The 15,249-nt window shown below is 39.0% G+C and overlaps 1 long non-coding RNA gene across 1 annotated transcript; it reads right to left on the bottom strand.

Moving 5' to 3' along the window:
* Positions 1 to 7,773: 7,773 nt before the first annotated feature.
* On the bottom strand, positions 7,774 to 11,170 carry LOC105520499. The gene is made up of 2 exons (XR_001003142.1): positions 10,999 to 11,170; positions 7,774 to 8,282 (listed from the first exon to the last, which is right to left on the bottom strand). It is a non-coding gene; the product is annotated as an uncharacterized LOC105520499 (long non-coding RNA).
* Between the last annotated feature and the right edge of the window lie 4,079 nt (positions 11,171 to 15,249).

The raw sequence follows: 15,249 nt of genomic DNA, 5'->3' as shown, positions 1-15,249 counted from the left end.
ACTACGTAGAGAATTCTGGAAATGTAGTTCCAGCTAAATTAAGTTGATGCAATACAAATCCACCACAGAGTTGGAAAAGGACAAAATATAGTAATAACAAAATAAAATATTAAGAGAATAACCTACTGCAGCTAAATATGGTTTATTCCAGAGAAGCAAGCATAGTTTTATGTTAGAAAAATCTGTTAATATAATGACATTAGTTCAACAACTCCAATATAAAAAATTGTATGATAATCTCAATAGATGACAAAAAGGTATTCAGAAAAATTTAACATTCATGCCTGATTTGGAAAAAAATCCTCATAGAAAACTAGAATAGGGAGATACTTCCTTTAACATATAATATTTCATACTGACAGCCTGTATCATCTTTAATGTCAAAAAACCAGAATCATTTCCATTAAATCCAGGAAGTGGCAGAGATGCTAGATATCTCCATTGTCATGTAACACTGTTCTGGAAATTCCATCTGATGCAATAAGATATGAAGCAAAAATAAGAGGTAAGATTATCAGAAAGGAAAAGACACATTACTGTTATTTTCAGACAATATGATTATGTATCTTTTAAAAACTGCAAGAGAACCAGCTGAAAGCTCTTAATATTAATTCATAATAAGTAAAATGATGTTATACCAAAAAAAAGTACAAAATTCAGTAGATTTCCTCAGTGCCAGAAATACCATTCAGATAATATAATGGGGAAGGGAATTCAATCACAAGAAATATCAGAAAATATTAAATGCCAGTGATATAGACATTTTTGAAGAAAACAGATTATTTTGTTGTGTGTCTCTCAGTTTGGGTTTGTCTGATGTTTGCCTATTACTAGATTCAAGTTTTCTATTTTTGGCAAGGATATCTCAGAAGTGATGTTGTATCCTTCTCAGTTCATTGTATTATGAGGAACATGATGTTAATTAGTGTCATTATCAGTGCTACCAACTTTGATCTTTTGGTTAACGTGGTGTCTGCCAGATTTTTCTAGTATAAAATTATTTTTCTCTCTGTGGTTATTAAATGTCTTGTGGGAATTTATTTTGACACCATGGAAATATCCTGTTTCTCATCCAACTTTCACCCATTGTCAACTATTTTAAATGACAATGCTAGCAAGGGTGTGGTGAGATGTATATTTACACACAGTGCTAGGGGGTCATATAAATAGGTCACATTCTTTGAAAAGCAATTGATCAATCCTTATGAGGAACATTAAAAATTGTCAAAGTCTTTGATCTAATAATTCAGCTTCTATGAATTTACTCCAAGAAGGATGAATATCAAAAGTGTGGCCAAACAGGTATCCCTTTCATTTCAGAAATCTTAGTATAGTGAAAATTTGGTAACAACGTAACTGTCCAACAATGGGTAATAAATTATCATGGTTCTATATAACGAAATAATATATAGCCAATTATAATATTCTTAAAGACTAATGAAAAAATAGTCACTAAGTAATGTCATTTGAAGATATGGTATTTTAAACTGTGTATACAGTATGTACTTATAGGCTTAAATTTTTTAGATAAAAAGACCAAAATTTTAATAGTATTTGTTATCAAGGGCAGTTTTTCAGGTGATTTGCATTATTTTCTTTTATATTTTCCAAATAATATACAATAATATACTTATATATTCTTTTTTATAATTGGAAAAATCTTAAAGAAACACTGTGTGCAAGTTAATTTTCCCGCACATTTTCCTTGTACAGATTTGTGGTCAATGTGTTAGCTCTGCTAGAGTCAGCAACAAAGAATCAATAAACAGCTGACAAAGCAGGTGAAATACTTTGATATGTTTGGTAGCCATTAAAATGTAATGTGTAATACTGTACAATTACATCCATCTTCTCAGACTATTTTATTTTTTAACCTCATTGATTTAATCAGTAAATGACCCAATATTTAGGCAACATTTTATAATTTACTGTGCACTTTCATATACATTTTCTCATATATTAAATGCTGACCTGTTTTAGGTCCTCTTAATCTGACCATGGAGAAAATCTTAAAAATGTCATTGAGCACTAGGGTCATCTTGCCTCTTTAGACCTCTCTTTCCTTGCTTTAAGAATACTGTGGTAGAAAGCACATATAACTTAGTCCTGTGATATGGTTTGGCTCTATGTCCCAACCAAATCTCATGTTGAATTGTAATCCCCAGTGCTGGAGTTGGGGCCTGGTGGGAGGTAATTGGACCATGGTGATGGCCCTTCATGAATGGGTTAATACCAGTCCTCGGTGCTATTCTCATGATAGTGAGTGAGTGAATTATCCTGAGATCTGGTTGTTTAAGTGTGTAGCACCTCCTCACTGTTCGCTTTCTCCTGCTCTGGCCATGTAAGACATGCCTGCTTCCCCTTCACCTTCTGCCATAATTGTAAGTTTCCTGAGGCCTCTCCAGAAGCAGAAGCCACTATGGTTCCTATACAGACTCCAAAACAATGATCCCATTAAACCTCTTTTCTTTACAAATTACCCAGTCTCAGGCATTTCTTTATGGCAGTGTGAGAATGGACTAATATATATGTAGCCTGAGACTCCAAACAACAGTATTTGAGTTGTCTGTCTCCTCTTTAATAACATGTGACCCATGTTATTGATTTTCCATTCCTGAATTACTTCACTTAGCATATTAGTCTCCGATTTCTTCCAGGTTGCTGTGAATGCCATTATTTCATTCCTTTTTATGGCTGAGTAGTATTCCATGGGGTGTATATATACTTGTGTGTGTGTGTATATATATGTGTGTGTGTATATATAGTATATATGTATATATATAAAATGTGAGAAATATAAAATGTGAGAGATATATAAAAAATGTGAGAGACATATACATATATATACATATATATACCGGTTATATTTGGATTTAGAATCAGCAAATCTTAGTGAGTGATTGGAAATAATAGGTGGGCAAAGAGTGTGAAGGGAATTGAGGGTCCCTGGTTTCTGGCTTAGACACACAGGTGGCGGACAATGCCACTTACCAAAATGGAGATGCAGGAAGAGAAGCTGATTTGGTAAGGCCAAGGGTGAGTTTAGTTTTGCATATATTGTGCTCAAGGTGACTGTGGAAAATCCAAACTGTACAGTTGAGTGTGTGCATCTTAAACCCCTGGGTGAAATCTGAACTGTGCATATTTGGGATACACACACAATACATACACCCACACAAAACAAAGTGTGTGTGTGTGTGTGTGTGTGTGTGTGTATGTTGTGTGTGTATCCCAAACACGTGCAGATGAGGTCACCCAGGGCTAGCATAGAGCATGCAAGGACAAAAAGCCAGAACCCCAAGAAACCTTACATTACCCATATGTACTGTCTAATTTTTCTTTTTTTTCCTCTCTTTTTTTTTTCTTTTTTTTTTTTTTTTTTTTTTAGACGGAGTCTCGCTCTGTGGCCCAGGCTCTGTGGCCCTTAGCCTTCCAAGTAGCTGGGACTACAGGCACCCGCCACCACGCCCAGCTAATTTTTTGTATTTTTAGTAGAGACGAGGTTTCACCATGTTAGCCAGGATGGTCTGGATCTCCTGACCTCATGATCCACCTGCCTCGGCCTCCCAAAGTGCTGGGATTACAGGCGTGAGCCACCACGCCTGGCCTAATTTATCTTTTTAACAGTGCCATGAGTTAAATTTTATCTTTTCTGATGCAAATCAAAGAAAATGACTAAGGTGAGTCACAATGATTTTAGAGGTTTATTTGGCCAAGGTTGAGGACATACCCAAGAAAAAGGAACAGAAACCACAGGAACATCTGTGATCTGTAATTTTTCCAAAGAGGTTTGGGAACTTTGACATTTAAAGGGGAAAGAGCGGGCAGTAGGGGAAAGAGAAGTGAAAAAAAGATGGGGAAGGCTAGATAAAAAGGGGGAAGCAGTGTCATTGTTTTGAGTCTTTGATCGGCCTTCACTGAATCCACGTTTTACATGTGAAAGGAGGGGATCAAGGAAGAGTCAAATTATGCATTCATCTCATGCTCTGTGAATCTGCATTGTTACATAACATAAAGTAAACATAGAGTAGAGGAAGCAAACATGCATTCATCTCAGGTGAGTGGAGAGATGACTTCTGGTTCTGTCCTTGGTTCCGTATCTGTGAATATAAGCTGTTAATTTACATTATCAGGGTGAAATTCAACAGAACTGATTTAGGGCAAAGATCTTGGGGCCTACAAGGAATTGCCTTGTGAGCAAATTGTGAGGGAGGTATGTAGCCTTTTATCTTTGTAACTATTTAAGAACAAAATGGGAGGCAGTTTGGCTTGACTCAGTCCCCAAGTTTGACTTTTCCCTTTGGCATAGTGAGTTTCGGGGTCCCGAGATTTTAATTTTCCTTTCACACTGTTTTCTCCACAGCTGAATGATGAGACAACCATAGGCATTTCCCAGTTCCCAGCCTCAGGAGGCCTATTTGTGTAACATCTGGGACCCTTTGCCAAATCAGCTTACATGTGGGTTATACATTTATTACACGAGGCATCCCTGCTGTGTGAAAGTACATGAAGAAATCTTGAGTACTGTCATGAAGCCTCCTTAAAAATGCTAGTATGAAGTGTCCTACACAGGTTAAAATGAGAACCCTCCCTCCCATTTTTACAATCTTTAAAGTAACGCTACTTGGGCTGACACTGCAGTTTTGATGGAAAGCCAAGAAATTTATCAACATGGTAAAAGTCAAGTTATAGGACCCCAGAGATCAAACAGGACATGGAGGTTTTCATACATGAAAATAGTCTTTGGTCCACAAAGGTGAGAAAAGTAATAAAATTCCCACAGGTTTCTTCTAGTAAGATAATTGGTCAGAAGAAAATATCACAAATGCAAAGTATTGTGCTATTACTTTTAGTACCTTTCTTGTAGAAAAACATATGAAGAAATAGAATATATTCCTGTAGAATCTTTAGAGAAGGTTTCCATGTGGGCTGATCCCAAATACTAGGACAGAGTACAGGCTTTTGAAAGGAACTTTTAAAAATAATAGATGTGTCTTTTTCTTTTGAAAATTGTTATATTGTGTGGTTTTAAAACATTTAAAATCTTGAAACAGAAATCCACTGAAGTGCCATAATTTTATTGTAGAATAGACTGAAAACAATATTTAACTCAGCAACTGGGCATCAAAGTGAGAAAGATTATATGCTAGAATGGCACATGGAGCGTGTTCCATGGTCTGCATTGCTGACTGCCACAGAACGTGTTGGGAGCAGGCTTGAGGCTTTCTGTGTCATTGTGTAAGTACTCATAGACCACTTAGCCATGAGATACGACTTGTAGATTTATATAAAGGAGAAAAGAAAGTCATTTTCCAAGTTAGTTTCCACAGCAACAATATTCCATGTTTTCTTCTTCTGTGTCTAAACATGAGCACGCCTCAACTAGGGGGTGGAATATAATTCTTGCAAAATACCAATTAAGACCAACCGTGTGTGTGAAAGCTTCAGTGATCACATTCATTCAACAAGCACTGATTACAAGCCTACCCTAGAGCAGGAACTGTGGGAGACCCTGGAGATGTAGAGAGGAAGAAGCCGAGGTCTGCCCTCTAGATCCTTGTGAGCAATGAGAAGGAGCCAGGTAGAAGGCTGAATTAATAGAATGTGATAAACTGTTATAATGGAGATACATTTGGAATATTAGGAGGGGGCAATTAACCAGCCCCTAGAAGTCATGGACATTTGACCTAGATTTTGAATTTGAAAGAGGTATTTGATCTTGATCTTGAATGATCAATAAACTTTTACAAATTGGGGAGGAGAGATGGGAAGGTGGACAATGAAGACAAAGGCTAATGTATGTTCAAAAACATACAAACTGAACAAATAGAGGTATGGAAGAGCAAAATCATTGAGAAAGGACAGGGTGGAGGGGGTGAGAAAGAATAATATGAGGCTATGAAGTAGGCTGAGGCTGTTTGGGAAGCACAGTACATGCCTAACTAAAGTGTTAACTAAAGTGTTAGGATTTGATCTTGTAGATGATGAGAAACCACCAAACCTAATAATGCAGAGGCATGATCAGTTTTATGCTATTAGAATATTCACATGAGCTGCACAATAGACAATGAAAGTAATTGAAAGAGTTGGGAAGAATGAAGGCAGAGTGATCCCCCTAAGATCTCATAGTTTATCTCAGGGTTTGAGAATGTACTGGGATGTAAAAACATGTGCATATGCTTTGGATCCTAATAGAGTACTCAGCAAAAGTTAGTTCTCTCTTTCCCTCCCCATCTTGTTTAACCCCAGACTTGGCAGCTGAGCTACTGTTAATCCTTTGCTGAGATTTTGCAGATGAGGATTTTAGGCATGAAGAGAAAAATTTGTGGCCCAAAGTTACAGAGCTAGGAAGTGGCAGGGCTAGAATTTGTACCCAGGCATTCAGACACCAGAGGCAGGGTGAGTAATCACCACACTGTCACCTTTAGCTAAGTGTGAGATTTGTTGTAAGGATTAAGTGAGAGGATATATGTTTGTTGCTGAGATGACGATATAGTTAGCCATTTGACTGAATCCTTACTCCTCCCCCAAAGCCTGTCCTCCTGGTCTGTAACCTTAATCTGGTCAGTTCCCATTTTTCAGAGTCCCACATCAGCCTTCATAGTTCTGTACTTACCTTCATCCCAAGGTTAAAATTGCTCTCTACAGTCTTTGTTGCACTTTCTTCTCTAATTTCAGGTCCTAACACCTTCTCTCCCATGTGTTCTCATGTAATACCCCTCTCAATGGCCCTTTGTGAAATGTCTAGCCCTCTTCATATAGATCCTGGTACTCTTTCCCCTTGAAGTAAGTTTTCAAAGTGAGAATACCACAGAGCCTCTCTTGACCAGAGATCTTGTTTGTTAAACAGATATTAATCAATGTTGCTGAGATGCCACTCTACCTAAAACTGCCCCACTCAAAATTCTGAGATTTGTGACCCAAGAGGATCCAGTCCAGTGACCAATTCAATCCTCTCTCTCTGTCTCCCTGTCAGACTTAAACTAGAGACTGAGATACTTAGTCATCTGAAATGCTGGAACTTGCAAGTCAGGTGGAGCAGAAGCTTGGGCTCTGCTCCTGAACCTGCTGGAGTTGGACTATAGAGGGGAGGGTTGGGGGACTGTGTAGCCCCTTACCCTTGGTTCTTGGCTTTAATGAATATTGACTCTCTGTCAAGCCCTTGGGATCTAACATACATTCACTATCTGTTTCCATTGAGCTTTCCTTCTGGGGTTGTGTCATTTTGAGTGGGTTTCTGTTTCTCACATTCAAATATTTCCTAACTCTGCTACAGAACTATGAGTGGTGGTGTCATATATGAGTTGTGTGTGTGTGTTCAATTATAAACCCCATCAGAGCCAGATAAAAAGAATTTAGGGTGAGTGACGGAATCCATATTGAGACTTGGCATCCAAAGTAGGTTTCTTTTCTTTGCTCATAGCTTGTAACGATGTTGTAAAAAAGGGTGCTTCTGTTGCCACCTAATTTTCTTCCTTTTAACTTCTCAGGGTAGCCTATGACAAAGGACTCTGGAAGAACAATTCTCCACTTTCATTTGGCTTAAAATATTTGGCCAGCCTTAGCCTAACAATTTTGGCTGATGTGAGAGCTAATTGTGAGGACTAATTATTTGAAGTCCTAAGAACTATGGTACTAAGGAATATAGACAAAGAGTGGGGGCCACTAATAAATTTTAGGATTCAGACGCTGCATCTGTTTGTCATTGTTGTAAGCCTGCGTGTGTGCATGCACACACACACCAGGATTCTACCACACAAGACAGCACCTGAGTTTTTAAAATGCCCTTTTTTATTTTGACAGTGAGCTATGCCAGGTGGTCAATTTGAATGACCATTAATCAGTGCAATGAGGTGTCAAAGAAGGCAGAAATCATTAGGAAGGTATTGTCTCTGGAGGGTTTTGCAATTTTCCAAATTTATTTTTATCTAAGGAGACTCATGAGGCTCCACAGTGACATATGTGTCCTATTTACTTCATCAGAACCAGGGTAGCTAGGCACAGATGCACCCGATGAGGGATGAGCTATATCAGGCTGGGGGGAGCTGCATTCTCAGAGGTCAGGTCCGATTGCAGGGAAGGGTCGGCAGAAGGGCAGCACGAGGACATCATCTCATCTAAGGGTTGAGTGTTAGGTAGGGGTGCCCGGAGAGGGATGAAGACCTTGAATATCACCAGGTCTCTGGAGACTGGTGTCACGGGAGTACAATCCTGTCCTGGAAAGGGTAGCCAGAGCTCAGCAGTGGGATGGATCTGTCTGCATCCTCAACAAGGAGAGTTTCCTATATGAAAAAAATAAAACACCCAGTTTTAAAGGGACACAGCTTGGCTTATCACCCTCAGATCTCTGAGCATTGTGATTAAACTGTAAAACTGTCATAAAAGGAAGCATGAAGATTAATAGATAATATTCTTTAGCACTTTAATTTTGTACATTTCAAAATGCAAGAAAATGAATTTCCTGGCCTCTCACCAAAGGAGATATAAATAAATAGCAATCGAGGTTCTAATTTCCTGAGAATTTTAATAAAGAGAAATATTTATGGTTTAAAATTACCCCCAAAATTATGCATCGAAGAATAGATAGTTTATGACTTCAGAGAACAAAAAGAAACTTGCAAATTCTTGATGTTGGCAGATCAATTAAGTGGTAATACATGCTACATTATAATTTTAATCACCATGAAATTAAAATATGGTAATGAATATTAACATGACTTTATCCTTTCAAACTATGATTTAATTTATGGAACTTTTCTTGACTACTTCCTTATTTCCTTGGTTACTTTTCTTGCTCTGCATGCTACTTTAGATTATACACTTTCCAATGCACATTATTTAAGACAGCCACCAATTAAATGAGTTCTTCTTCCTTTATCAATTAAGGATCTTGTAGATAATTTTACTCTTTTTAGTCTAGTTCTTTCTGCTTCCCTGCATAAAATATGCAGAGAATTAGAATAGTGCTCTCTTAATATCTCTTCTTGGTTTTAAATTTGTTTATTTTTTCCAGTAACACAAAAGGCAACCCAAGTGTGAGCTTGCTCTCTTCAAGGGTCTTCTTCCTCTAACGTATCTGGGGCAGGGGAAGAGCTTGTTCTTGGCATCCACATGCCAGCTACGTGGATATGGTGCTGCTCCTCCTGCCTCCACCATTCCTTCCCTCTGCCCAGCGATGCCCCCACCCCACACGCACCTCAGCAGACGGATGGTGTTGCAAAGACCACGTTTCCCTTTGTTCCTCAAACCTCTAATTCCCAGCACCTCACTTTCAAAGCTCCATGATGAGATGTCTCAAAAGTATCTCTATAAATGGAGAGAACTGTTTAATAGTACACTGAAAATGACTCAGATGGTAAGGAAGAAGAACAACAAAAAATTTTAAACCCTTCTCTGTTTTTTCCCTAACACCCAGTGCGTGCTGTCTTTTCCAACACCACCAAGTCTCCAATTCCACTACACTAACTGGGTGTTCAGCAATTCAATTCAATTCTGAGACTAACTCTCCACAGTTAGTGCAGTTTCCACAGGTTAAGGGCTCAGGCCCAGGAGACTGCCCCCAACAGATGCCAGTCACAAGGCCCAGGTTTCCATCTATATTTCTGAAGGACCTGCTATAAATTCAGTGGTTCCAACTCCCTCTTCAGGTTTGCTAATTTGCTAGAACAACTCACAGAATTCTGGAAAGCACTGTACTTACTATTACTGATTTATTACGAAGGAATACAGTGCAAGAGCAGTCAAGTAGAAGAAATGCAAAGGGCAAGGCATGGGGGAGGAGCACGGAGCTTCCAGTCCGACTCCACCCTCCCAGCACTTCTACATGCTCAACATCCTGGAAGCTCTCTGAACCTCCTTGTTCAGGAGTTTTTACAACCCAATCTTCAGACCTCCGCTTCTCCCCAGAGGTCAGGAGGGTTGGAGGGGTAGTGCTGAGAGTTGCCACCCTCTAATCGTGTATTTGGTTATTTGGGTTTTCTAAGGACCAGCCCTATATACTGAAATTATCTAGGGATCCCAATTCAAGTGACCTCATTAGCATTGACTCAGATGTGTTGGAAGGGGCTTGTTATGACTAACAAAGGACACTTCTGTCACTCAGGAAATTCCAAGGGTTTTAGGAGCCCTGGGCCAAGAACTGGAGACAAAGATCAAATACATTTTTATTATACCACACCTTCCCAGAGGACCCACTGTGTCTTACCCAAGGTTTTCTCCTTTCATCTTGAGGTCAACACTCCTGTTTCTCCATCTTCTTCAACTCTCTGCATGTGAAACCACACCCCATCCCCACAGGTGGGAACCCTTAGCCTCTCCCCAAAGCTGTTGGTCTAACTCCAGAATTCATTCATTCCTCCCAACCAGGCAATCCCCAGGATCACAATAACCCTATTTCTCAAATGCTTTGTTTCAAAGTCTGATTTATTCAGCCAAAAATGCAGTGACATGGGTGGGGAGTAGTGGCTTGACGGTTGAGTGCTGAAGCAAGTCAGTCTTGAATAGTTTTCTGCAACAAAACCAACGTAATTCCTGTCTCTACATTAAAAAATGCTCAAACCATGCACACTTCCTGGGCCTGTGATAAACAACCTCGAGACTAAGAAAAAACAACTTAGTTGCCTGCCCCAGGAAATACCACGCCTTGCAAGGTGAGGCTGTGGATCAGCTAAACAGTTAAATTATCAAAACTAAGCCTATTCATTAAAACTCACATCAGCATCCTAACCTCACTGCACTCACCAATCTAAAGCCATTACGTGATAAACTGTACCCAATCCTATCCTAACTAGTTCCTTGACTTGCAAGATTTGCCTTAAAATCACCCAGTCCAGGCCCTTGTTAGATCTTCTGATGGCTGCCCGTCAGCTGTAGGATAAAGTAAAAACTTTTATAAATTTATATGTTTACCTGAGCAGCCTTATTTCCATCACTCCAAATTTCACACTTTATTCCAGAATTCTGAAGAATTTGTAACCACCCCAACATACACATACATGCCAAGATGTTTCGCATTTCTATATCTTTATTAATTTTTCTCATTGTCTTAAATACCCTCCTCCTCTCCTCCTTGTTGCCTTGGATAACTCCTACTCAACTTTTATTAGTCCAAGGCCTCTCTTCAGGGATCCTTCTCTGAGCCCCAGGCTAGATCGGATGCTCTTCCTTCCTCTTTTCTCCTTGTGCGTGTATCACAACCTTCCCACTTACAGCATTGCATCGGAATGGTCAGCTTTTATGTGCCGCCCTGTCAGCAGAGCTCTAAGAACAGACATGATGTCTTACTGAGAGTTACAGCTCTCAGGACCTCATGGTTCTAGGAACCTAGGAATGTACAAGTGGTACATGTTGAACTGAACTGAACTGGATTTGGCCATCAGAGTTGTGGTGAATATTTTTCTTGGTTTATTGTTCACCTTTAATTTGGGTCATGAGGGGTTTTGACATAATTTTAATTTTTATGGAGTCGAACCTATTGATCTTTGTGTGATTTCTTCTATTGATTTTGAGCTTAAAAAGTGAAGTACTGGATTTTAAAGAGACTTCATGACTAAGCTAAGAAAATCTGCAACCTCATCCTTCTCATTGGGAATAGAAAAACAGCATAAGGCAGAAGAACAAAGGAAACACCTTACCCATCTATTCTCAGAAATTCATGGCTCTTTTTCTTTCTTCCCAGTGAGGAATGGTCTATGGGTCAAAGGCACAGCTTCTATTTTGCATCTCAGCTTTTATAATTTTCATCAACGCATGAAGACAGCTATCTTAAAGCTAAGCAATTCTACTTGTCTTTACTCTTTTCTTATTTTATTTCCTAAGTAAGTATAATACACCACAGCAATTTACTCAGCTGGCTCCGCTTGCCTGGCTCTGTGCTTCACCCTTGGGCTCTCCCTCTGAATTGCTGGCCCACTTTCCAAGGGCCAGCTCAAATGTTATGGCCTTGATAAGCCTCTTCTCTGATGAGCTCCTTCTCCTAAACCCATTTCCCATCCTATAGATACATGCTTGTATACAACACTCCTAAAATATAAGTAACATGACACCAAAACTGATGTCTCCTTCATTTGTTCATTCACCGTTCAAACATTAAGCATTACAAATTCTCTGCTACACACAGGAGAAACGGTAATGAACAAGATAGGCTAGGCCCATGCCCTGACCTCATGGAACTTGTATCTTAGCAGGGGAGACAGAAGTTTAATAGCTAATTACACATTTGCTTATAAGCCAGGAAGGTGCTATGAAAGGAAAATGTAAAAGGATACGATAATATATTTAAAAAGGGTGAGAGAAGGGGAGTTCAGGAAAAGCTTCTCTGGAAATCGATATTTTAAGTTAATATTTTAAGTTATATTTGAGTGGGTGTTAGCAAAGTAGTGGGGAGTAGGGGGAGGGCAGGGTATACCAGGCGAGGGAATAGCACGTGCAACATCCCTGGCGCATACCACCACGTGGCTGGCTAAGGACACTGCCTTGCATACAAAGGCACCTAGGACACATGGATAAAGTAAAGGAAATGATAATACTTATTTCAAACAAAATGATATTCTTTTGTGTAATAATATTTTGTTTCAACATTCTAACATGTTCTACTCTTAAAGGAGAAGCATCAGGAGTAAAATCAAGGTTTTTGTATTTTTAGTAGAGACAGGATTTTGCCACGTTGGCTAGGCTGGTCTCGAACTGCTGACCTCAAGTGATCTGCCCACCTTGGCCTCCCAAAGTGCTGGGATTACAGGCTTGAGCCAGGGTGCCCAGCCTGGACTACAGGAATTTAATCAGCTTGAGCACATCAGCCTGTTTTATAGCCTCCTGCCCCACAGCTGGTTTTTTCCCAAACCCCATGAAGAATGCAGTCACCTGGTTGGCTGGAACCAGTTTACGACATGTCAATTTACTGAAGAGTCAGAATATGATAATAATTAAAGTGGCTCTGGAATCAGATGGGGTTTAAATCTAAGCTCCATTTCTTACACAAGGTGCGAGACCCTGGGCAAGTTACTTAACTTCTCTGTGCCTTATTGTTTTCATCTGCAAAATAGAATAATAATAATATTTTAAAAATAGTACCCCCCGCAACACACACCTCATAGGATAGCTGCAGGGATTAGGTGAGATTTAAAAACTGTGACAAGCTAAGAGCACTCAATGAAAGTCAGCACTAATCATTTACCTAAATCAACATATCTGTAAATCTTCTCTATGTCCCTAAATAAATGAATATTTATTGGAGTTTACATGAATAGTGCTAACAGGAAAAGAGAAAGTATAATTTTTATTTTTCGACTTCTACCCAAGGAATTTCCCTTGTGAGTATGTCTATATATAGCATTGCCAGTGAAAAGTAGAGCAAAGAACAAGATTTCCAAGTGATAAAATTGTATTTCCGTTTCAGTCATAATTACATACCTTCATAGCTACTCTCATGAATTACAAGCATCATTTCTCCTCTGTCTTCACTTTCAAATACCTACAGTGTTGGAATCCTTTGGCAATCTTCTATAAATTTCAAACTGGGGCAACTTAATTAGAATCCTGACTTCTCTCCCTTCCACCAGCAATTGCTTGAGTTTTTGAAAAACATCATTAAAACAAAGGATGCATTGAGTATGAGAACATCGGGCTTTATTTGTTTCTGAGACAAGATCATGGGGAGGAGAGAGACTTACAAATGATAAATAGACTTGATATTTAGACTCATCTGGCCTTGATTTCCAGCTTGGGAACCTTCATTTAATATTGAGAAAGACCAGGCTTCATCTTATATCTCACATTTCTGCATTGGGTTGGTCAACCTACCAACCTTTTATCCCGTCCAATAGAGCTAGACAAAAAGCAAAATTAAAAAGAAACAGTAGGGGCAACTGGACTTGAATAGAAGAATAACCATAAATTAATGGTCTATTCATCCATCCTTGGGCTGCCTTGCTGAGGCTGTGTCCTGTGCAGGTGGCCAAGGCTGCCTAATTAGTGCTTGGGCAGAATGGGGAGTCTGGTGAGACTGCCAAGTGCACCAGTGTTGAGCTTCTGATTTGGAGACTTACCACTTTTTTGACTTTTTTTCTTGGTAAAAGCCTTTTTTAACTCACACACCATACAATTCACCCACTTAAAGTATATAATTCAAGAGTTTATCATACATCCATAGGATTGTGTGATCAGTGCCACAATCGATCTTAGAACATTTTCATCACCCTGAAAGAAACCCCATATTGTTTAGTAATCAATCCCTTCCTAAACACCCCCATACACCTAACCCTAGGTAATGACTAATCTACTTTCTTTCTCCATAGATTTACCTATTCTGAACATTGCATAAAAATAAAATCTTAAAATATGTGGCCTTTTGTAATGGGCTCTTTCACTAGGCACAATGTTTTCAAGGTTCATCCATGTTGTGGCATGTTTCAGTACTTCATTCCTTTTTATGGCCAAGTAATATTCCAATGTATAGCTATACCACACTTGATTTATCCATTCATCAGTTGATAGACACTTGGGTTGTTTCTACCTTTTGACTGTTATGAATAATGCTGCTATGAACAATCATGAGCAAGTTTTTGTACAAACATATGTTTTTATTTCTCTTGTGTATACATATACACCTAGCAGTGGAATTGCTGGGTCAAATTTTCTTGGTGTTTTAACTTAAAAACAAACCTTATACCAAATTAAACTAAATGACAGCACTTTGTAAATAATAAATCACTTATAAAAATAAGGTTTCATTTTAACTATCTTGTAGAATATTTAATCTCCTAATTTATTCTAGTAATGTTGAATCCATTTCTACTGTGGACTTTGCACTGTGCTATGTGTTGGGAGTAAAGATTCAAAAAGGACTGAGATATGGACCCTAAACTGGAGGGGATTACTGTCTATACAAATAGCTAACATACTCTAAGCTAATGTTTTCTATGTATCAAATCCTTGACTACTACTACTACCCTATGAGGTAGATACTATTATCATCCTCATTCTGCAGAGAACTTAAGTAACCATCCCAAGGTCAGGCAGGTGGTAAGTGGCAGAGAACCATCACACTTCGTTGCTCTCCCAGGCTGCCTCTCTAGCAACAGTATAGCACACAAGAGTTAACAGTGTGTCATCTGGAGTTAGATATCCTGGGTTTGAGTGCTACCTCCTCCACTTACCATGTGACCTTGGGCAAATGAATCACACTTCCTATGCTTCACATGCCTAATCTATAAAGAGAGGTTAATCCAAGAACCTATTTCATAGAGTTGA

The sequence above is a fragment of the Colobus angolensis genome, unplaced genomic scaffold, assembly GCF_000951035.1.
Source record: "Colobus angolensis palliatus isolate OR3802 unplaced genomic scaffold, Cang.pa_1.0 Scaffold380, whole genome shotgun sequence".
In the NCBI taxonomy this organism is placed as follows: Eukaryota; Metazoa; Chordata; class Mammalia; order Primates; family Cercopithecidae; genus Colobus; species Colobus angolensis.
Note: the sequence above shows the minus strand (reverse complement) of the source record. Positions and strands in the feature narration are given on the sequence as shown.